The sequence below is a fragment of the Cyrtonyx montezumae genome, unplaced genomic scaffold (genome assembly GCF_038088225.1).
Source record: "Cyrtonyx montezumae isolate F1298 unplaced genomic scaffold, pur_monq_1.0 scaffold_2, whole genome shotgun sequence".
Taxonomy (NCBI): Eukaryota; Metazoa; Chordata; class Aves; order Galliformes; family Odontophoridae; genus Cyrtonyx; species Cyrtonyx montezumae.
This window is the reverse complement of record NW_027071936.1, coordinates 8,453,900-8,476,740: the sequence shown is the minus strand read 5'-3', so window position 1 is coordinate 8,476,740 and position 22,841 is coordinate 8,453,900.

Below are 22,841 nucleotides of genomic sequence, written 5' to 3'. Positions count from 1 at the left end.
GGCCTTAACATTTTTGAAGTTACTAAACTAAGTCCTTCACTTTTTTTTTTGTGAGCTTCATTCCCCTTGATATTCTCTACACTTCTAGTTATTCTTTATTCTTTATATTGGGATGCCAAATGCCAGATGGAAGCCATATTTTGGCTGAGGTGCATTGGGTTTAAAAGGAGATAAGTGTAGGTGGAGTCTTGTGCAGAATACTACTTTGCCTTATCTTCAGTATTGTCATCTACTTATGTATGAGGTTTTGTACTCATTTTTACTAAGATTTCTTTTTATTTTTCTTAATTTCTACAACTTTAGGACTGATTTGTATTTGTTTTCTCTGTATACTCTAGAATGTGTAAAAACTACCTAAATTTATATGACCATGTTATTGCCCACTTCTCCAGTTATTCAATTTCCTCACTATCAAGATTGCCTTTAATGATCAGTGAAATTTGCATTGGTCATTTGATTTTTTTTGGTAATTTTTTTTGTATTTGCTTGAAACGATTCTATCTTGATTTCTGAAGAAATGGAAGGGTAAGGAGATGGTCAGTAAAACTGTGTTCTGATTGATTGGTTTAATCATAGGGGTAAAAAAAAAAATGTAGGTGTTCAGAATCTCGTAGGTGGTTTCTCTCTTTTCATTTTCTGTTACTTCCTTAAGTAACCTTAGATAAATGGGATCCTAACTCTGAAAAACTAAGCAGTTTTATTATCTTTTTTCTTCCTGTAGTCCAGGTAAATTCGTGTAGAACAATTTTGGGACCAGATTTCAAAAGTCTGTTTGGTCCAGAACAGTGAGCGCTGTTGCAGTTTTTTAAAACAAGACTTGTAAGTGATGTTCAGCAATACAGAATAAAATGTGAATTTTGGCAGATATTTTAATGAAATTGTCTGTTCATTGTGAATGTAGGAGTATGGAAATTGTTTTCTGTCTTCCCGAAGACCTGAAGGAGAAGTGGGGCATTGAAGCCTCTCCTTCCCTGCTAAATATGGAATGTCTTCAACTTTTCTCTTCACTTTAGGTATTAATAATCATTTTGACTGCTCTTTGTTCTGTTTTGTTTTGTTAGTCTGTTGTGTTTTTTTCCTACTGTTTACATTTGACTAGAGTGTTACAGTACTGGTGGCATTGTTATTGCTGAGCTGTGATCATATGATGATTAATATTTGTGAGATGTTATTTCAAGATAGAAGAAATGACTTAAAATTCCAAAAGGAAGCACTGCTTGCTTCCTTAAAAATGTCCCCATATTGCTTATTGCTATGCTAAGATAAATGGAGATTGGTATTAATCTGACACTGTCAAAAATGTTTACCAGTGCAGTTACACAAGAGAAGATGTGATAAGCTGTAGAGAAGATGCCCTGATTAATGTTCTTCCCAATCATCTTCTATAAGAAGATTGAAATTTTTATTATTTGCTTCTACTATTATTATTAATCATCATCACGTGAATCATTGTTCAATTTCCATCCATTTTTCCTTGTATGCATCTGACATGTATGATCATCAAACCTGCAGTGATATTCAGAAGCTGTTTACTTTGGAACTGTAATGTTTATTCTGCCTATAGCAACTGAGAAAACTGTGTCCAGTTCTGGTCTCCCCAGCTGAAAATGGACAGGGATATCTAAGATGGAGTCCAGTGAAGAGCTACTAAGATGATAAAGGGCCTGGAGCATCTTGTGTATGATAAGGGATGAGTACCCTGGGTCTCTTCAGCCTGGGGAAAAGAAGACTGGGGGAGTGGTGAATCTTATGAATGTTTGTGGAGTCTCCTATGGAGATATTCAAGACCATCTACCTTGTTGAGGTACTTGCTTTAGTAAGGGGTTGAACTAGATGATTTCTTGAGGTCCCGTCCAACCCCTGCAATTCTGTGATTCTGTAACTTCATATATTTATTTAATGAAAAAAAAAATCCCATGTTCATGCATATCCTGTAGTAAGCAGAGTGGAATGCTCCACTATGCTTCTGCTTTTATTTTAGAAATAGAATTGACTTCCGTTAAATAATAACTGATACATTGGAGGGTTGATCGGACAAAGGTTAGTCAGGTAATTCACTTGTGAGCAATACGAGGGGATGCCAGCAAGCAGCTGATGTTGGTTGAAGGCTCTCAGTTTTCAGGTGCTTTAAGGGAATCTAGATGCTTTTGACAACTGACTCTGACAGTACCTGTATTGTGCGGAAGGGGAGAAAGCACTTGGCAAACAAATTAGGGTGAGTGCAGGCTTCATGTGACATCTCTTTATCTAGAAGGTGAACCCAGCCATTCTTGACCTATTGTACAAAAGGGTTTCAACCTGTGGCCCTTGCTTCAAGCAGACAGCACATGATTGTACTCCATACTCAAGTGTGAAATGTATGGATGCGTCTGTGACATCATATGTATATGTGATGCTAAGTGGACATTTAGCGGCTTGTTAAGTAGATTTGGTACTTATTCATTTTCAACTTTTCACTGCTTACAATCTGGCTTGGGGGAGATTTAGATAAATGAGGCTATAAAAGTCATTTTAAATTGCTTTAGCCACGTAACTACTGCTTATTGAGCCTTCCTGTGCTATATTTGAGTGCTTAAAAAATATACGTAGTCTGTTGTAATAGCCAGTGCTATAAATTCTGTAATGCTGGAGTGGCCACATTTTTGTTGTTGTTTTGTAGAAGGCATACTATGTTTGCAAAGTCCTCTGCAGCTATTCAAACTCTGAGGGATAATCTTGCTCAAGCCTTCTGTTTCATCAGAACTTGGGTAGCTGCATAAAAAGAAACTAAGTTTTTGCAACTTTCCTTCTTCTAAAGACTGTGTTTGATGTTTCTTTCTTTTTCTGGACTTGAAGCTCCCTTCTTTTATTTAACAGTGGTCTATTACATTCCTCTAGAGTGAGCGTGCTACCTTTGGCATTCCATCATCATGTCAAGGTGGTACTTCACAATATTTTTCACATTTTCTGCCTCATACATCAAACTATAGAATGTTATCCATAAGGCACAGCTGTCATTCTGCAAAATTTTTAGCAGTGTTCTCATTTTTATCTGACATCTGGAAATACCTAAAGTAATAAAAAATCATTTCTACCTCATATTTGCTTTGGTGCTCATTCTGTCCCTGTCAGTGTCTGTGTTATAGCAGGCGAGATTTATATATCCCCTTACTTGGCATTCTGTGAGGGCCATGCAATGAAGCCCAGACTGTGAAATTATTCCTGTTTTCAGAATAAGAGATAAAATATTATTTCAACTTGCTAAAACTTCCATTGAATGTATTATATTTGCTCTTTTTGAGCATATATCAACACTTCATTGAATGGCTTGTGCTCTCCACATGGGTTTTTCTGTACACGTTCTCCTGTTTCTGTGGTTCTGAAGAGGATTGTTAACTTCTGCAGGAACATTTACAGAGAATGATTTTATTTAAAAGGGGACAGTATTTCAGAATCTGCCCTTCGTTTGCTATTCAGGATTGGACTCAGTGCAATTTATCATTGCAAATACAATCCTCTAAGTGTTTAAAATAATCGAGAGATATCAGATAAGTCCATTGTATTTTAAAGTAAAAAATTTGCGTTAGAACATATCTTGATTCTCATAATTTAATACAGCTGGGAGGAAAAAAAATCTGAGTTCCAAAGCTTTTAACAGTTAAATCTGTTCAATGTTCCTTCCGTGCAGCTGATATCTCTCTCTGATGGGTAAAGTGTCAGGCTTTCAGGGTCATCTGTTTAATACCTTGCTGTACTCTTCTTGAGCTCCAGAGTAACTTCAAAGGCCATAAAGGATTTACATCTCTGGATAGAGTCTGTATTTCATTTCTTAACTCATGTATGAAACACGCTTGTGTAGTGTGACTGAGGTAGAACTGTTGTGGGATCATTAATGGAACTGTACTCTGGATGTTTCAAACATCAACTCCCATATTTTATTGACACGTGTATTGTCCAGATTGCTGCAAATGACTGGAAAAAGTTAATGCAAATATTAGTAGGTTAGCCCAGTGTCTCTTAATCTGCAAAGGTACACAGATTTGAATTTACTGTGGTATGGAGACACTCTGTCCAATATTAGCAATTCAAATAAGGAGCTTGCTTTATACCAGAGAGCAAGAACCGTCAGGGTTTCAAAGTTAATTAGACTAAACAGACAATTAATTACATCTTATTAAAATGTAAAGGACCTGTGACAAATTGCACTAATTGCATGTTCTTATATATCTGAAGAGGTCAGGCTACTTAAAAAGTGTGTTGTTAATGGAAGACAAATGTAGTTTTATGTGCTCAATCGGAATATTATAAACTGCATTATTTATGACTCTGGTGGAACACTTAATAATTTTAAGCTTTAAATCAAGCTGTTCATTAAGCCAGGGAGTCAGCACACAGCCCTGATAGTAGTCTGTAAAAACCTGCTGCCAATGTAATATTAATTTGATGGTTTGTTGTTCGCCCTTGTTCCCCTTTTGGCAATTCAGAGATACAGTTATTTTCAAGTATGTAAACCCTAGGGGAATTTGAGCTCTTTGAAATGTTCTGTTATTCTTCCAATCAAATAGCACAAAAACATCTTATATTATTAATATTTGCCATAATTATGTAAAATTCAACCTCTCCCAGGTTTGAACTATTATAATTCTGTCTGATAATAACTAATACAATAAAGAGGAATAAAATAGCAGTTGATAGGACAAAGAATACAGAAGTAAAACAAGGAAATTCCCTATAAGCTTCCTAAGTTTTGCTTTCAAATGCATAGCCACTATTGAAATTTTGAGTAGATGTGACTCATCTTCAGTTGAAATTAGCTATGGTGGAGAAGCTGCTGTTTGTGCCTTGCAGATCGGCTAACTTAAGACTAATGCAAGACTGAAGGTTTACTTCAGGCTTTCTGTGTTGGAACAAAAGGAGATGCCATTTCAAGTCACAGCTAACAGAGGACCCAGAATTGCACTTAGACTCCCTTTGTCACAGTGTGGGAAAAGTATCTTATTTCTTAGATGTCTCAGAAGAACAATCATTGCTAAGAAATGTGAGGCATGAAAACCAAGGACAGTGCAGTGATATGAATTACAAAATACTTGTACATGTACATAACCATGCTTGCTACAGAGCCTCACACACAAAGTGTTCAGAATCACAAACTTGGCTTACGTACCTCCATATCAGAGCACAGAAGGTGGTGGCAGAGATTTTGTGGCACCCATAGAGCATTTCAGATGATGATCTACAAGACTAACTATATGATTTTATGTAGTGTGAATTACTGCTGTCTCACGAGAGTCAGGATTTTTGAGAGGGAAGGATGAGGTGTCATGATATGAAGTTTGGGATATATTGTATTGTCCTTTGGGTTCTATCACTTATTACATCGAAAGTATACCTTGAATTCTTCCACTCTTCCAACTTCCTGGGAATTAACATCTAGATATAAACAGATTCTTAGTGTTTACCAATTTGAATAGTTCAGAAGAGTTCCATAAATCACGTTATTGTAATGCCTCGTCACCTTTGAGTTAGGGAAATGAAATTATTTTCTCAGCCTAACAAAACTTCATAGTTTTGTTGCTTTGGCCAAAGAGATACCATTTTCAAGTCTGAGGAAAGATTAGAGAATAATCATGAGTGGAAATGGTGTTTTTAATATGGAAAGCCTATGTACTGATTTTTTTGTTTGTTTTAATGAATTTATGATTAATAAGGAGGTTTAGTGTCAATACCTAATATACATATATATTTATTTTCTATCTTGTACCATTCTTCTTTGTTGGCAACAGAGTTTTTTGTTTGTTTTTCTTCCTAGTTTAAAGGTATAGATTTCCAGTTTATAGGAATAGGTTGCTTGTGGAAGAATACATTAACCACAATGGGATGTTATGAAGTGTTTCTTTCTTATCCTTCTGGATTTGTCTTGGTTTTCATGGGTTGATTGGGCATTTAGTGGGATAAACAGATAAAACAATTCCTTAAAACAAACTAGCAAAAGCTTACACATGGTAAACATCTGACAAGTGTCCTATGAAATTGCTTTGGCCACTTCAGCCATACTGAATTGCATTATGTATGTCCAAGACATTTTTATGAAAGGTTAATTCAAACATTGTTGCTATGTAATTTGATTATGATGCACCAGTAAGCCTGGGCAAATTCATTAGAAATTCCTGAGCTTTTCAATAGATTCATGCTTTTAAGTCTATTACATTGTTGTAATTGTTTGGATTACTTAGTCTTGTTTGAAAAAGTATCCTGAATTCGACGTGTATTTCTGTCCAAATTCACAGGCTGTGGTGTTGCTGGAATGAAGTTAGGGTACTGTATCTGAAAGGAACTGTCATTTGTGTTTCCTCTGGCTTTGCACCATGGTCACACTTCTGCAATATACTTTTCTTCATTAAACAGAGAGGCTAAAATAATCTTTTTGATTAGCTCAAACAGACAAGAGTAATGTGCTAATTTTATTTAAATAACAAATCCATAGATACATTTCCTAATGACTTGGTTGTATCAGAAGATAAATTATGGTTATTAACAGTGAATACGGAAATATAGAATGTAAAAGAATGAGAGTTGAAATGACCAAATACAAATGAGATATGTTTTGATTACTGATAAAATAATTTAAGTGCTTTAAACCATGTACCTAAATAATTCCTAAACAATCTGTCAACATAGGGTACAAAAAGTGTTACTTCAGGAAAACATTTAAATATAAATCTGAAGTAAACTATGTGTTTTTTACAATTTCATTGATTAAAAAAAATAAAATTATTCATATATTTTAAGCAAAGATATTCCTAGATATTCTCCTGACAAGGAATTAGCAGGGTTTGGCACTCCCCTTATTTTCTAAATCTCATAATTTGTTCATCTAGTATTCTTCTGTGCTGGTATCAATGCTTAGTGAACGCACAGTGCCACGACGTATTTTTTCTCATAATAGGAATGTATGTCAAAAATTTTCAGTGCTATCTCACGTTTTTTCCCTTAGGGTTGTGGTTTAATTGGCCCATGAAAACCTTCATCCTCGAGTTTTTGACAGCTCTTGCTACTATGGAGTATTGACAGAACCAGATGCTCCAAGGTTGGTTCTTGTCATTCTTAATGCTCGAGCTGCACCCCTCAACATTCAGAGTTTTTCACATTACCACATTAGTTGGCCTCTGGCACTTAATGGTGGTAGCAAGTTTGTCTTTGCTTCTAGTTATGAGCTAATTTCTGACTTTAACCACACATGAAAGCCAATCAGACTGCTTTAATACAAGTTTATTATCGAGTTTTGCTTTTTGTTATGAGTCTCTCCATCCTTAATCTATGCAATAGCAGATGCAAACTAGGTGCCTTAGAAGCACTGAAGTTTAATCCGATACAATAATTTCATAGTCCCCAAGAACTGCTTGTTTGAATTGGGTTAGAGAACAGAGATACAGAGGGAGAAAGCAAGGTACTGAAATTACCAGATACATATTTTTTTATTTGGTCAGTAAGAGAACCTGAATGTTTTGTGAATTAGATGCTACCTTTAGTAATTTTACCACTTTTAAAGTAATTCTGAGTGTAAAAATGCAATTTTTATTCTACAATTAGTGATAAATGATTAAATAAGGCAAATGAAAGCATTACGTGTGATATTGGAAGTACATGTCCTGTGTATATATTTGCATATATATGTGTGGTACTGCTCTGCAATCTACTACAAAGGGAAATAGCCATTCAGACATACTCACATAAAGCTGGTCTTTCTTTTTCAGATGTTTTCTCAATAAACTTTGTCTCTTCCCTTGGACAGCCAGGACTAGATTAAATAGTTAAAATCACTGGAAATTGGTTTACAACTTGTTATATCAATTTACTAATTTGTTGAATTTTTGTGTTATATCTAACAGCTCTTTTAAGTGATCACAACTCTCTCCTTCAGTACTTAGCTTCACCACAGTATTGCAAATATTTAATTAAATTCTTGAACTTACGTAGAGTTTCTTGTGATGGTCTCTGGAGTATCAACATTCAGCTAGTCAGTGAAAAGAGAAGTAGGCAAATATACATTTTTCCTATTATGTAGGTCTGTATCCTGCAGAATGTGTCCACAAAGTCTAATACTTATTTTGTACTTACATCTGTCTTTTCTCATTCATGCAAATTCTAATTGCACTTTCTACACAGCATAAGACACTTGCAGTTTTCTAATTCCTTTACATTAATACTTAATCCAAAATTGCAGATAAAATTTGTAAATGTTGTTGGTTTGTCATTTATAGTTTGGACTGGACCCTTTCAAGATCCCTGTCTTTTTTTGTACTGGGTAGCCCAGAACTGGACATAATACTTCATGTTGTACTTATTCAGACTTCAACTACATGAGAATTTCACAGTCAAGAGAAAGGAAGACCAAGTGTTATTTTGCAATTAACAGATTTAAGATATGGAATTTTATTTTGAATTAAGATATGGAAGACTTAATTTCTTGTTGTGTATAAAAACCTTTTATTCCATTCTCGATTCTTCTTTCCTAAATAGTTTTTAATGATAGTCTGAAATAGTTTCCCTCATCCTGGCAGACATCTGTAACAGGAACATGCTGAAATTACGACTGAAATAAGGAACTGTGATCATCCTTATCATCTGCATATGTCCCCACATAGTGAGCATTAATTTATTCTGTTTTGCTATCTCCATGTGTTAAAATTGATTCATGCTTTGTAAATATAATCAAAGAAAACAGCTGCCCTCTTCTGTACCTTTAATAAAATTGAATCCTCCCTGCATTTTTTCATTATGGAAAAATTACTTTTTTATTCCAAGACTAAATCTCTTTTATTCAGTGTCAGTTTGAGTGGAACAAACCATTTGAGTTCAGCCCCCAAATGCTTCTATTATAAAGGTATCGGTAGGAGCTCCACAGTTTAAAATTGCATTTTGATTTCCAATAAAAGCAGGTCTAAAATCTCTCCATTTGATACTTTAATGGTTGAACTAAATCTCTAAATTTAGCACAATAGCTCTTCAAGGGACAACTGAAATTTCTATTTTTCCAATAAAATATTTATAACGTCCTTTGCTGGAAACATTTTAAAGGGATCATCTTAGAAATGTTACTTTGGTTCTCATCTGTCTTGCTTTCCCATGGCTAATCAAATGACAGTTCTCAAAGATTTTCACTTTGGGATGTTCTGGTGGCTTTTTAGACATGGATCTTTTTTAGAAGGTTGAACACCTTTTTCTTGTGAGAATCTAGTTCATTTTGATTAAGATTAACCAATAGAATTTTCCATCAGTGTTTTTGAGACATGGCAAATTAAGGAAACAATCGCAGGAAACTTATCAAGGTCATGATACAGAAGTTCTTGGATTTTACTAGATTATTCCTTAATGTAACTGGGTACAATGGGAATTAGCTTTAAAATGAATGTGAAGAGTCCTTGTGTACTTACACATACAAGGTAAAGATGACAAACTGAATAAAGAACACAGAAGATCCTTTCATTTCTACCTTTTCTTTTTCCTTGAACTCTTTCCATATATCTTTCATTATGTCATACTGTGTTACTGCCCTGCATCGTGTGTTTGAAAGGTAAATACTTTTATCTATTTAAGTCATTAGCAATTAGAATTTACGAGACTCTTATCTTGACTCTTACTTCATGTAACACCTTTTTTTGTAGTTACTATTTTTAAATTATTATTGCATTTCATTTAGTTTATGTATTTGGAAATTTGGGTCAGTCATATTGGATCGTGCTCCTAGTCTGAAAATAGAAAATCCAATTTCTATAGGAAGAAAACCTGTCTCTGAGCAACAGAGTACACATATTTATTGATATATATTTAACATTTTAAAAACAGTATGAAGATAGTGTGAGTTTCATAGGATGGAATGGTGCTGTAAAACTGACAGGCTGCTGGAGAGGCTGTGAAATAGTCTGACTTTATCTACATTATTTGTCAATGTCTCAGAAAACAGAATCTGCACTCCTAACTGAGGTGAACAGTTTTTTCATCTCAGAAATGTTTAAAGTATTTGGTGTAGAAATGTAAACCAGCTGTCTGGAACATCCATTTTAGATGGCTTTTATGGTAGCTTTTCTCTCTCCCTACAAAATGCCCTTCCTGATTATCACTAAGATATTACCTTTTGGGCTCGTTTTCCATAGTACGTGCCCCTCCAGCTGGGAGGAAGGTGGAGGAAAGATGTCACACTTCTGAGTTCAGCGGGGTCACAAATCTGTGGGAATCTGGTTCTTACAGAGCAAAATCCTTGGTCTGTGAGAGGGAGAAGCTAGATCCTGCCAAGAGGAAAACTCAGTGCTACTTGGGATTTAGGTACAACGAGCTCTTTGGATCAGTGTTGAGTACATTTCCTTTCAGAAGATGCACAAAAACTTTGTGATCTCTTTGTGCTGTGTGGGTTGTTAAATCCTGGTGCAGGATCTCCAGCATGCTGGTGGCCCACGAAAAGCTAGATGGCTTTGTGATGAAAGCTCACTTTTTGACTTCTTGTTTTCTACTTCTTTATATTTGCAGCAGCTAGTCCAGACTTAATATGAAGGTGGGTTGTGCATAATGGATAGGTGTATGAATGAAAGTACAGTTCATTAGGCTTTGAAATAACATTTTTATATTTTTAACTACATGATTTAAAAGCTCTTTAGATTGCTTCCTACCATGAATTACTGGCAGAAAAAAATGTGGTTGGTCTGTGTGGCTGGAGGGCTGAGCCTTGTATTACTCTTTTAAGTCAGTTAATAATACATAAAACCACAATAACAGAATTTAAAGACCTTTAAAAGAAGAAACAATACTTGCTTACGTGCTCCAAAGCTTTTTTATGGCTCTGGGAAGCTGCTTAAGACCTACCTGGCTTCTGATGGTAGGCCTAACGTTGCCATCAGATCTGAAAGACTGGGAATACAGAACTCCACCATTTCATCACGTGATGTGTCGGTTTGGTAGTGCATCCTACATGAACTCTTCAGGAGGAATTTCCAGATAGGCACTGTTTACACTGTATAGCACGTGGTCACAAGTTGACAGGATATGTGGTGTATACCTGACCAGGTGACTCCTCCCTGCTGGTAAAAGCAGAGTCAAAAGACATTCAAGGAAACAGATTTAATGTAGTTTTCTATGTGGAAGGTGGTCTGGGTGACAGCGACTTTGAGAAATTGAGAAGGAAAAATGAAGTACTTCTTCAGAGCATGACTAACAACTTTAAGAATCTTTGATCAATTATATGTTTATTCATTCTCGATAATGTCTGTAATATCAATTGTATTGCTTCTTGTCATGGTTTTATGATTTTTTGTTATTGGTGTTCTACCTCATAACATCATGTGAGGCACTGGGAATTAAAGAGTTAATGCTCTAAGTCCATGGACAGCTGAATTTCTGGGTACCTGGCTCTCAGAAGAGAAGAACTACATACCCTGGAGGACTGTGTTCCCATTTTCCACCTAGAGGGAAAGATAAAACTGCACATTAAATCCCTGCACATTGTTCATCTCAACAGTGGAGGTTCCCTAGCCGTCTCGCCTTCAGCTTTAGCATAAGACCTCCAGTTTCAGACACTCTTTCTCTCATTTTATTAGATTCATTAGTTTCAATTCCAATTATATTGTATTATATCGTGTTATTTTACATTCCCATATCTTATTTAGTAAATTAGTTTTTCCTCTTCAGATCATTGCTGCTGTTTTATTTTTAGGCCCATCTCCCTACCCTCTCCCTTCTCCCCCTTCCCCTCTCCTGGGGAATGAATCCATGGATCCCTGCCCCATTTGTTACAGAACTGAATGGGCTCATAATCTCTATTGCTAAAGCGATGTCTTTCTGTATCTGTCAAAACCAGCAAACTTAATAGCAGTCTCTCAGAACAGAAAGCAGTTCAGATAGGGTCCTTTTTTTCCCTTTTTTATTGTGAAGTTTTGAGTCTGAATTGTCTGTAAAATCTGAATGATTTCACAGACACAGCAATATAAGAGCACATGAATGATTTTGGCTTTAACAGGCTCCCTAAGTGTAACGCTAGTTATGCTGCTCAAATGCTATCCCTATTTTCATTCACAATCCTACAGCGTACAGCTTGCCGCTGCAAGAACCTTGCTCTGATGTGGAAATTAGTTGGGTGTTAAGTAGTGCTTTATTTGCCAAAAAAAAAAAAAAAAAAAAAAAGAAAAGAAATAAAGGTACCGAATGATAAAGGCTCCGAAATAAATAAAAAAATACATCTGCTCAGATAACTAAGCTGGCTGAGAGAGACTGATAGCTATACTGATCTGATGGGATGTAGATGTGCATTGGATGTTAGAAAACCTCAAAAGCTGGTACGCAGTTTTAGAAATTGGTCAGCAAAATGGTGTAATTGCTAAAAGAGATAAAAGGATGATAACATCTTAACTGGGAGATGTGGCAGATGCAAGAAGGTGTAAAATAACTCAATTATTGTGTAGAAATATGGCACGTTCATATACTTTTATATTCTGCCTTTTCCTGGTGCTTGATGTACATGCCTGTGAGGGCCAGAGGTATGTACTTCCATATATATACCCAAACTACATTCACTCTATCTCGCAGCTGATCTCCAGGTAAAGCTGACCGAGTACACTCACGTCCCAGGAAATCCAATCACGAGATGTTCATTGGTATCCCTAGGATGCAGCTAGGGTGAGCGATGGGTGACTGCTTCTCTGAGGGGTTTCTCTCTTGCTGGCTGAGCATGTGGGAAAGAGGTGGAGGAAACTGCTGCAAACATCAGCAGTAAGAATCAGGCTCTGATCTACATGTGGTATGGGGAGGACAAATAGGACTCAAATGTGATGTTTCTGCCTTAAGACAAGTGGTACTGAACTGCTGAAGAGAGTGGTGGCTAACTCCACTGATGTAAATCCCACTTTTTTGTGCCTGTAGGAAAGGATATCCATGTATTTGGGGAGATGCGTGGAAAAGTTCTGGATGGTGTTTGGGAACCAGGGAGCAAGTTACTGCTTTTAAGCATTACCACGTGTTTTCTCTGAAGCTCTGCTAAGCTTTGCAGTTTCTTTTAGCGTTATGACTACCCTTATTAAGAGGGAAACAAAATTGTGTGTATGTTTCCAAAATAGACTGGAAAGAGGATCCTGAAACTGTGATTTAACTCTCTCTTTAGAAATGAAGGACCTAGTGCTGCACGCTAAGCACTTCTCTTTCACATGGTGCCTCTGCACATACATGACATGATGATGTAATGGGAGCTAGGACTGTATGCCAGTAAATGACCTCCAGTTTTTAACAAAATTGTATGGCTTTCTAGTGCTCCAGTATGTTTTTCTCCTATTAGTTTCAGTGGAATGATGTGTTCCATGTACTTTTTGGAGTTCTGCACAGAAAAATAAGGGGAAGAATGGGTAACTCATAGGTCATGACAACTCAAGTTTTGTTCAGTACCAACATAGCTCTCATTTCAGCAAAGTTATTTTCTGTAGATGTGGGTTGCCTATAGTTTTTACTGTTCCTTTAACTCTACCTGAAGAAAAAGAATTTCAACTGACAACCCAATCCTTTTTTTTAATGGCATGAAATATAGGGAGGGGGGAAAATTACTGCTTCCATAAATCATTGCTGCTGATTGCAAAGCTCTGTTTAAGGCCTAGGCCTTTACAGGTGCATTATCAGAAAACTGCAATGCTAAGCACTAAAGTACTGGGTATTATCTTACATCTAGCATTCTATAAATGCCACAAACTTTGATTTAATAGGAGGCAGCCAGGTAGTTGCTCAAAGTTTTTAAACTTGTGTTTTTACTTTTCAAAATTTTAATGCCTTGAAAATGTAATTTTTCCACCTATTGATCTTATTCTTTCCCATTTGGCAACAATTGATTTGTTTTCTTGTCTTTTAAATGTAACAGAATCCAGGCAAGACCGTTTTTATTTAACAACTTCCATTTGAATGGTACTTTAATGCCTTCCTGCAGCAGCATATTTGAATTGATGTTAGCACAGCTAGGAGGATATTATTTGGTAGTGTGATGATGAAGTCAGAAGAGGACACAATTTATTATTTTTGTGCTAACTGCTAAAAATATGCGGGTTTTTTCGTCTTATTTTCAGTAAGTTTGTCATGGGATGTTTTGGAGTATCTTTGAAAATAAACAACTGCTTAAACTAAGATTATTGGATTTAGGAAAATGAAGATAAGCTTTTTAAACAGATGTTGAGCTTTGATTTCCATAAATAACTAACATCCTTTCAATTTTAAGGAGACAAGCTGTCTCCATCATATCTCTTAGGCGTGGTAACCAGATCTATGTCCAGTTCTATCTGCACACATATAAATTTTAAGTATGTTTGTCTGCATTTCTAGGTGCATTGTCCATATTCAGATTAGCTGAGAATAAACACGATAGAAAAAATGCCAGTGGAACCACTCTTTTGCTGGGTACCACAAGCATTGAAATCACCCATAGGTGGTAGTTCTCTGAGTGCTGTGTGCTAGTATACCACCAGAGGAAGCTCACCTTTTCCTTTCTGCTTCTTCTCATTACCTTGTTTGTGCCAATGCAGACTTACCAGGGAGCAGTATAGAGCTGAGATAAATCAGTGAAGTAACTCTTCAGCCTGGGTGGGTTTTCTAATCCTGCTCACTGTTCCTTCAGCCCATTCCTAATGGCACAAAGGCAGTGTTTTAGTTTGCTTGTAGATCGTAGGTATATAGATCTTTGTGTTTAGGTGGAAGTCCTACCTTCTTCTTGCTTAAAATAGTTTTGAAGCTGTTGTTTAATATCAGCCTTGACCCTATGCATGGTGCCCTATGCATGAAGGCCAGAGGTGTCAGATTGGGGTTTAAAGTCAGGCAGCAAATGCACTATTCTTGCCTTAGAAATTATTGTAGAGAACCTAGATCAGGCTGCACAGAATCTGTAGTACAGTTTCTCCACTATGCAGTCAATTAAAGTTGTATTTCAAAGTCAGAAATGTAGAGGGGATGTCAATCAAATAACAGTATTACTTCTACTCTAAAAGTCTGATGTTTTTCATTGTACTTTGCAAAGAAATAAGTGTGCAAGTGTGTATAAAATTTCTATTATTCCTGCGTGGCAGTGGTAAAGCTGGCAGGCAGCCTGTTCTATACAGCACAGGCATGCCAACACCACATTACAATGGAAAATCAATTCTTAGCCAACTGTACTTGAATTGGATGGAATTCAAGCACAGTTAGTGTTCTGAGTCTTAAATTGCAACCATGATATCTTTGAGCAAAGATCAATCACATAAAGATTTTAGATCAGGACGTGTAAAGACTGCGTATTAGAATATTTTTATTAAGTGTAATATTAATATTGCTTCATTTGAAAATAATGTGACAAAGTGAGACATATAAATAGAACTTCTTAAAAACAATCAGCCTCACAAGCAAGGTGTTCACTGATGTGCATAAACAAAGATGAGATTATTGAAGAGCGTGATGATACATCTTTTAAATTAAATCAGTGAACAAAAAGTAAAGAGGTAGGAATGATGCTCATACAGTATGTGCATAGTGACAATATTTGTTTCCACAGTGAAAGCATCTTATCCACCTGCTTTGAGAATTTGGTGCCAAGTTAGTTTGATGACACGTGGCTTATGAACAATGGATTTTATGACACATAGTTTGTTATAAGAGGTCATCAAAATAACATGAATATTACTGTTGGGATTAACCGTATAGTTTTTTCTTATCCTGAAATTGCTATGTTCAAGTTTTCTGTATTTGAGAGTGCTCCTTTTCCTTTTTCAGCCCTGGCTGTTTTGACGAGTGGTGGCTTGGTCGTCATACCTTCATAAAATGTTGAAGGACGTCTCAGTCATTCCTCTCTTGCTTTAAATCTGGGAAGCCTTGATCAACACAGTTGGCTTGCAAAGGTAAAATGACATCTACCAGAAAAGGTCTGAAGTTGCTTTTTCAGTGTAGTGGGTTTCCTGCAAGTTCTTTAATGTGATCCATTGCAATCCCGTCAGAATTCCACTTGCTCTCTTTTTCACAAGCAAACGTCTTAGTTCACATCTGCACTGGACTGTAATTATGCAGTAAATAAATGATTTATATTTTAGTTAAATGCATGAGTATAATTAATTTATGATGATGACAACTAACTGAAACACTGATGGCAATAGGGATCTCTTTGTATTTTGGCCTCAAAAGAAAGGCTGACTTTAAGTACAGTCTTCAGAATATTATGTGCATGTATTTCTGGCCTCTAATTAGGACTTAGCTTGTGACACTGTTAATACTGTCCCTAAACCAAGTTTTTAAAGTTAACTGATTTGCATCATCATTTGAAGAAGCCTATTCTAGTTTATCTAGTATTTATTTTAAAGATCTGAGCAAAAGGCCTCGGACAAGTTCTCCTTGAATGCAATTTAAACAGTCAAACAGTTCAGTATATATTCAAGTCTAGATGTGTGTCAAATAGTCCACATTCCTACAGATACTTAATGAAAGAAAAGCTTTTTTAACCTTGAATGTCTTTAAATGAAATCTTAATAACTTCATCTCAGTAATCAGTAAGCAGAACAACTTCAATTGAGAAATAGCTGTTTTATAAATGAAGTAAGTGGTTTTAAATATGTTTAGAAGAGACTTTTAACTTCAGCATAGAGCTGATGTTCTCACAGTGAGTCTCCGTGACTAATCCACTGGAAAGATTTACCGTTAGGGAATGCAAGGTCTGAGTTTCAAAGGAAATATTGGTAAGGATTATTATTCCCTTGTCCCCAGCAGTTCTCATAATCCCCTTACACTCAGAGTAGGATTTACAAATACAAAATAAATGACAAAACTAGAATGCTCCGAGGCTCTGTGTTTGCCAAACTGAAAACGAAGCCTAGAAGATTTGAATCTTATTTTGTGTTCATTATTAGGTACCTATGTATTCTTATTCTACTAGGTAACATTGTTAAGAAAAGAATCAAATACAGGCCACTACCAAGTGACTGCAGCAAAAATATACATCAAAAAGATCTCCACAGCTTGCTTACAGGACAGAATTGAAGATACTTAATGAAAACAATGGGATTTAGTATGCTTTGATCAGTTTGTAAAATGGTGACTCTTGCATGCTTGATTTTAGGTTTGTAGATGAATGTTTGAGATAAGTAAATTGCAAAAATTAGGATTTAATTGACTGCTGAAAGTCAATGGCAAGTCTCACACTTGAATAGCTGTGGGCTCTCTGATGGCTTGCTCTACTCCTGGAGTAAGGCAGCTGAAAGGGCTGCTTGCTTAAGTGTGAGGATAGGCCACAGCATATGTGTTTTGAGTTAAGTATGTTCTTAACTGCTTTCCTGAAACTGTGTGACTGTCAGGTAAGGTAAGGGTTTTCATTGAGGGAGATAAAGCAAGGTTAGTGAAAATACATGACTGGAAAGATCAACAAAATAGTATGTGTGATTAGGTAACCCAACAGTTACAGCACTGTCTCACATGCATCTTCAGAATCCAACTTAATGCAAATCTAAAACCATTATACTAAATTGTTTTCCTGTTAACTGTTTCAAAGAGAACAGGCTTTCCAAGTATTAATATTTATGCAGGAAATTTGCTTAGGGAGCTGAAATGTAGGTGCAGTCCTTCATATCTATGGTCATTTATGTTTGTTCTTGTTTTCGAAAAGTACTTTACTACCACAGTCCTGAATAAGAGTTTAGTGAGTATATGAGCTTCCGTATCCTATTTCTATTAGTCTCAGCCTACCTTGCAGGAGTACTTGATAGCACATAAGTCCATTCTTTTATTTTCTGATGAGGACAGAAACAATATATGATGCTTCATTTTCTTATAAACAAAGCCTGATTGAAATGCAACAGCAGCCTACAGTATCCTACACTGTTTTAATCCACAGATAATACCTGAGATTGCTTGTTTCCCATACCATTTCTAACACAAATGAAATATGCTAGACAGAGTGTGAGAAAAATGGTTTCTTGTGCTATTTGTGTCTTTTCCTCTGACCAGATAATTTCTTGTGACACTGCTTTTTGAATTCTGAATTGTAACGGGTTGCTTGGATTCAATCCAAGACTTCCTTTGATTTTGGTGTGTTTTTAGGGAAGCAGTCTTGAGGGCCTTTCAGATGAAATTAAGACTTGACTTAAAGTTAAATCCCATGACAGAGCTGAATAAAATATTCACACTAAACCATATGTTGTTTGGGCCATCAGTAATTTATGTAAGATGTACCTATGCCTGTGATCATAGTGTGCTCTAATGGAGAGGATGAAGCATGTTTTCTTTCAGAAAGTATCTGTCAGTTATCATTTTTAACAAAGAATTTCCTATGCAATCAAAATTCCACTGAATCATGTCTTTCCATTGAAGTTTTTTTTTAATGCTTTTTTTGTTTGTTTCTAACCCAAGAAAGTAGCATCAGTTCTGTGTTGGAGTGTCTTAAACAGGTCTTGATCTCAGAGCACTGTTTATCAGTGTACCAAGTTGGTCAATAAAAGGGCACAATTCCACCTCCAGACTTCAACCTCTTGTGCTTTGGAAGTGGTTCAAGTATCTGGTAAATCTGAAGAGTGCTGAACTGCTCACTTTGCATTTGCACAAGGGCTAGAGCTGGCACAAAAGGAGTACAATGCAGTGAAAGGAGATGGCAAGGGTGTGAAGGTGTCTATGGGATTTTCAGCTTAGAGCCCCAGAGTTACTATGGTATTGCAAATTCAGTGGTAAGTGTGTATATGTGTGTATATATATATATATATATGTATGTATGTATATACAAATCCTGAGGTCAATAAGCTTTCCTAGAAATCGTCAGTTATTTGACTGAATGTTTCACAGCAATAAGTGAGGATAAGGACACTGCTGCTGGCTGAAAAATCAAACTCACTCTAAGGAACAGCTAACAGTCAGAGCAAAGACAGCAGTATTATGTGAGCGTTTAAATCTGTGGTGCACAAGTAAATTCTCACTACCATATTTCAAAATGATTTCTAAATCTTGGCCAAGGGCAGAGATAAACAGTAGAGTACTAGAAGTACCTAGTCCAGAGTGCTGCTCTGACCAAACATGCCACACCTTAAGCATTTACAGAATCCTCTGTATATCAGCATATTTCAGTGGAATATACTGTCAGTGATAAATGAGAAAATTTGTGCCAAGAAGCAAGAAAAAATGAGCAGAGGTTTTTAGAGGGCAATTCTATAGTGGGTAGAAAAAATGGCATTGTGAAAAACAGCTTTTATAGCCAAAATATGGGAAGTTGTGGACACTCTATCCCTTGAAGTATTCAAGGCCAGGGTGGATGGAGCCTGGTCTAGTGAAGGGTGTTCCTGCCCATGGCATGGGGTTTAAAACTAGATGATCTTTAAGGTCACTTCCAACTTGAACCATTTTGTGATTCTAAGAGGAAACTTAGAAAATGATGAGCCTCCTCTTCCTAGCTCATTCTGTGGTAGGATGAATGAGATGAATAATTCTTAAGGCTTTGATATTTACGTGTACCCAGGCTTCTTCTAATCTCTGCATAACTGTACTTCTGTATGCTACTGTGGTCTCCTTGGGTGGTCAATTTAATCTGAATTAATAACCTAGAAAAACTGCCAATATATTATACAGGACTTTAAGTCTTAGTACACTTATTTTTTATCTTGTTATGGTGGTATTTCAACTGTTTTACTGACAGCTTTGTTTCTGACATGTAAAATGTACTTACTGTCTGGAAACTGCATTAGGCTTTGCTTCAGCACCCTGTTCATGTTAGTGAAATGCATACAGGACAAACAAGAGTGACTTAGCAGTAAAAAGCTGGGTTGTCACAGTATTTGAAGCCTCTGAAGAGGCATGCAGGACTTCCCGAAAATGTGTTAAGCACAACTTATTTGGCCCTTGTCTTGTCTCTGTCAGAGGTTTTTCATCTTTAAAATGGGTGTTATCTGTTCTCTACTGAACCAGGCTGTGCATATTGAAGAAGAGAGGGTTTGTGTGAAACTTGGACCATTTAACTATAAAAGAGAGGTTGAAACATTGTGCGAGACATTGACATGCCACTGCCTCTAGAGGGTAAAGTGGATTTTACACATTTTACTAGACTACAATTTTGTACATTGATGGACAATGAGAATAGGTTGTTTAAAGTAAATGTATATTGTGTTTGACAATTTGCTAGGATTTATGCTTTACTGAAAAAAAAAAGACAGAGCTCTGACACAATTTACCATGAAATTAAATAGAGGCTTACTCCAGTAGCAAGCAGAAATCATCCCTCTGCCAGAAACTGAAACCCTTCTCCCACACAGATGCAATATCTATCTTCTACCACACACTCTGCACTAATACAGGCACCTTGCAATGTCCCCTGCAGTTAGTAGAATAAGATTATTTCAGATTAGGAAAGAACTTGTTCCAGGCAGAATACAACCATGGAAAAAAAACATACGAGCAGATAGCTCTGCCTTCAGTTTCTCTGCATATAATTGTTAACTTTTGAAGCATCCTAGCATAGGTTTAAAATGGAAAGTTTTCCTTTTTCAGTATTCCTGTAAGTTTCTTTTTCAATATTCCTATAATCAGTTATTGAGAAAAAAATGCTAATCTTCATGGTGTACACATTTAAAGGATACCAGAAATATACTCCTTCATTTTTTTTAATCCAGTGTGATAGCTTCTACTGAGCTATGAAGTAAAAATGAATGCAATTTTTATTAACAAGTTAGAACAAAGATATGACACTTGCATAAATGCCTACTAGACTTGAAGTTTCTTGTCTTTTAGTGTGTTCTAGTGCCTAGGGGATAACTTGGAAGTAAGGGCAAAAAACATATTAATGAGGAGAATTTATGGTCCCAAAGTCTTCCTGTAAACAATCACACAGAAGAAAAGCTAGAGCTGGAATTTTGAACGTGGGTTTTTTTGTTTGTTTGTTTGTTTTTCATGAAGCTTGTTAGCTCACTCTAGGTTTAAGGACTGCTACGTGTAGGGTATCTGGACTCAGGTCTTCATGGTAAACAAAGTAAAAAAAAGAGGCTTTATTATGACATCATAGGAAAGACATATGCTATAGCTTTGTATTTAGGCTTGATTTTTTTTATTTTTATTTTTATGTCTCTTGGCTATATTGTCATGACTCATCTAAACCCCTCTATTCTTCTAAATTCCTACAGAAATGATCTTGTGTAAAAGACAAGTAGGTTCATCAATCTGTTGCTCCCCTTGGAGTAGTAGAAAGTGGCGAGGAAAGGCTAGACGAGGCTGGAATGCTACTTCCAATTCCACAGTGAGAACTTATACAAAATTACAATGGTCTGCAATTTTTCTGCATGTGAACCCCCCCCCCCCCAAAAAAAAAAACAACAACAACCTGTAATTCTATGTATACAATGAAATTAGTGTAGAAAAATAAACCAGACAATGCTATAGGGAGGCAGCAAATGAGATCATTATTACATTTAGAGGACCTGTACTAGGCATGTGTTTTATCAATTCTATCTTGCAAAAAACTGAACAGTTAATAAGACACTTGCTGGGAAGCTGACGTATTAGCTTCATAGTTTAAATGTTTATGAGAAGAAAGAGAGCCACAAGCTGCGAAGGAGACCATTTAAGAAAAACTTAATGAAATCTGTTCAAGTCAGCTTGAAACCTGTTGTAGGATCCCCACTCGGACTATGTTTAATGATGCATGAAAACCATTAGTCTGAATTTGGCACAACGTCAGCAAGTAATTGCATGGCAGGAAAACTTGTGCATGATTTACACGTCTTAGATCTGGCCAACAAAATAAATGATGGATTGGTTACATGAAGCCTACGGAGTTGTAGTTCCAAGGCCTTGACCAAAGGGTTATTTTGGAATGTATATGATGACAGTGCAGCTGCTATCAGATGTAACAGAGCTTTGGTCCCATAGGAGTTGGCATGAATATTCTGTAGCACTGGCAATTTACAAGGTGATTCATACATGGAAGAAAAGCTCTCTGGTTAAATACTTAAAATGCAGTCTCTTGGTCTTTTGAAGCATTCGGCAAGTTCAGAAGGGATTCCATCCATATGCATGTGTCATCACAAGGCTGAGAGCTGTTAGAGTTGACTTAGGAAGGAGGATAAAACAGGCATGAGTTCAGCTCAAAAGCATTTATAAAAGATGTAAGCATCACCTTAAAAAGTTGCTGTGTCCTTTGTTCATCTTTTTGTTCTTTTCATCTCTGGACTTTTTCTTTCCACTGGCTCTTTAGTGATTAAGGGACTACTTTTTCTATGGAACAATGTGCAATGGTAGAAATCTCCCTAACAGAAAAGACAGTTGATGGTTTTTCATGGTATTAAAAGATAAAATGGGAATTAGAGGAACAATGAAGTTTTTGCTGGTTATACTCATTACCTGTTTGTGTGTGGAACCTCGATAATGATCTTTTATCATTATCATTTGTGAACAGGTTTGTCTTGGTTATCAGTTACGGTATGCTATTGGAAAATCAAATTCAAACCAGTCAAGAGTTTCAGACTGGAAAGAGGGATAAGTTAGAAGATTTCTCACTGTAAGACGATGCCATTTTAACCTTTATTGAAGAAGAGGGGTCAGTCTGAGCTGGAAATACCAATTGTTTTTAGCTACTGAAAAGAACTTGCTGGTGGGCATATGCAGCTAGATTAAGCCTTTATGTTGCGATTGTCGGCTGTCCATAACAGTCATGAGGATGCAACTCTCTCACCAGCCATATTCTCATACACTAAGCAGAGGTCAAACGTGAAGTAAGATCTGTTCCAAATTTCTGATGAGTAATGGCAGAAAGGCTGTCCAGCATATTGGAATGAGTCAATCTCCATGCTTATCTTCACACACACTAAAGATATTTACTATTCTGTCATAGAAAGTGGTTCTGGAAAGCATTCTTTTACTCTTTT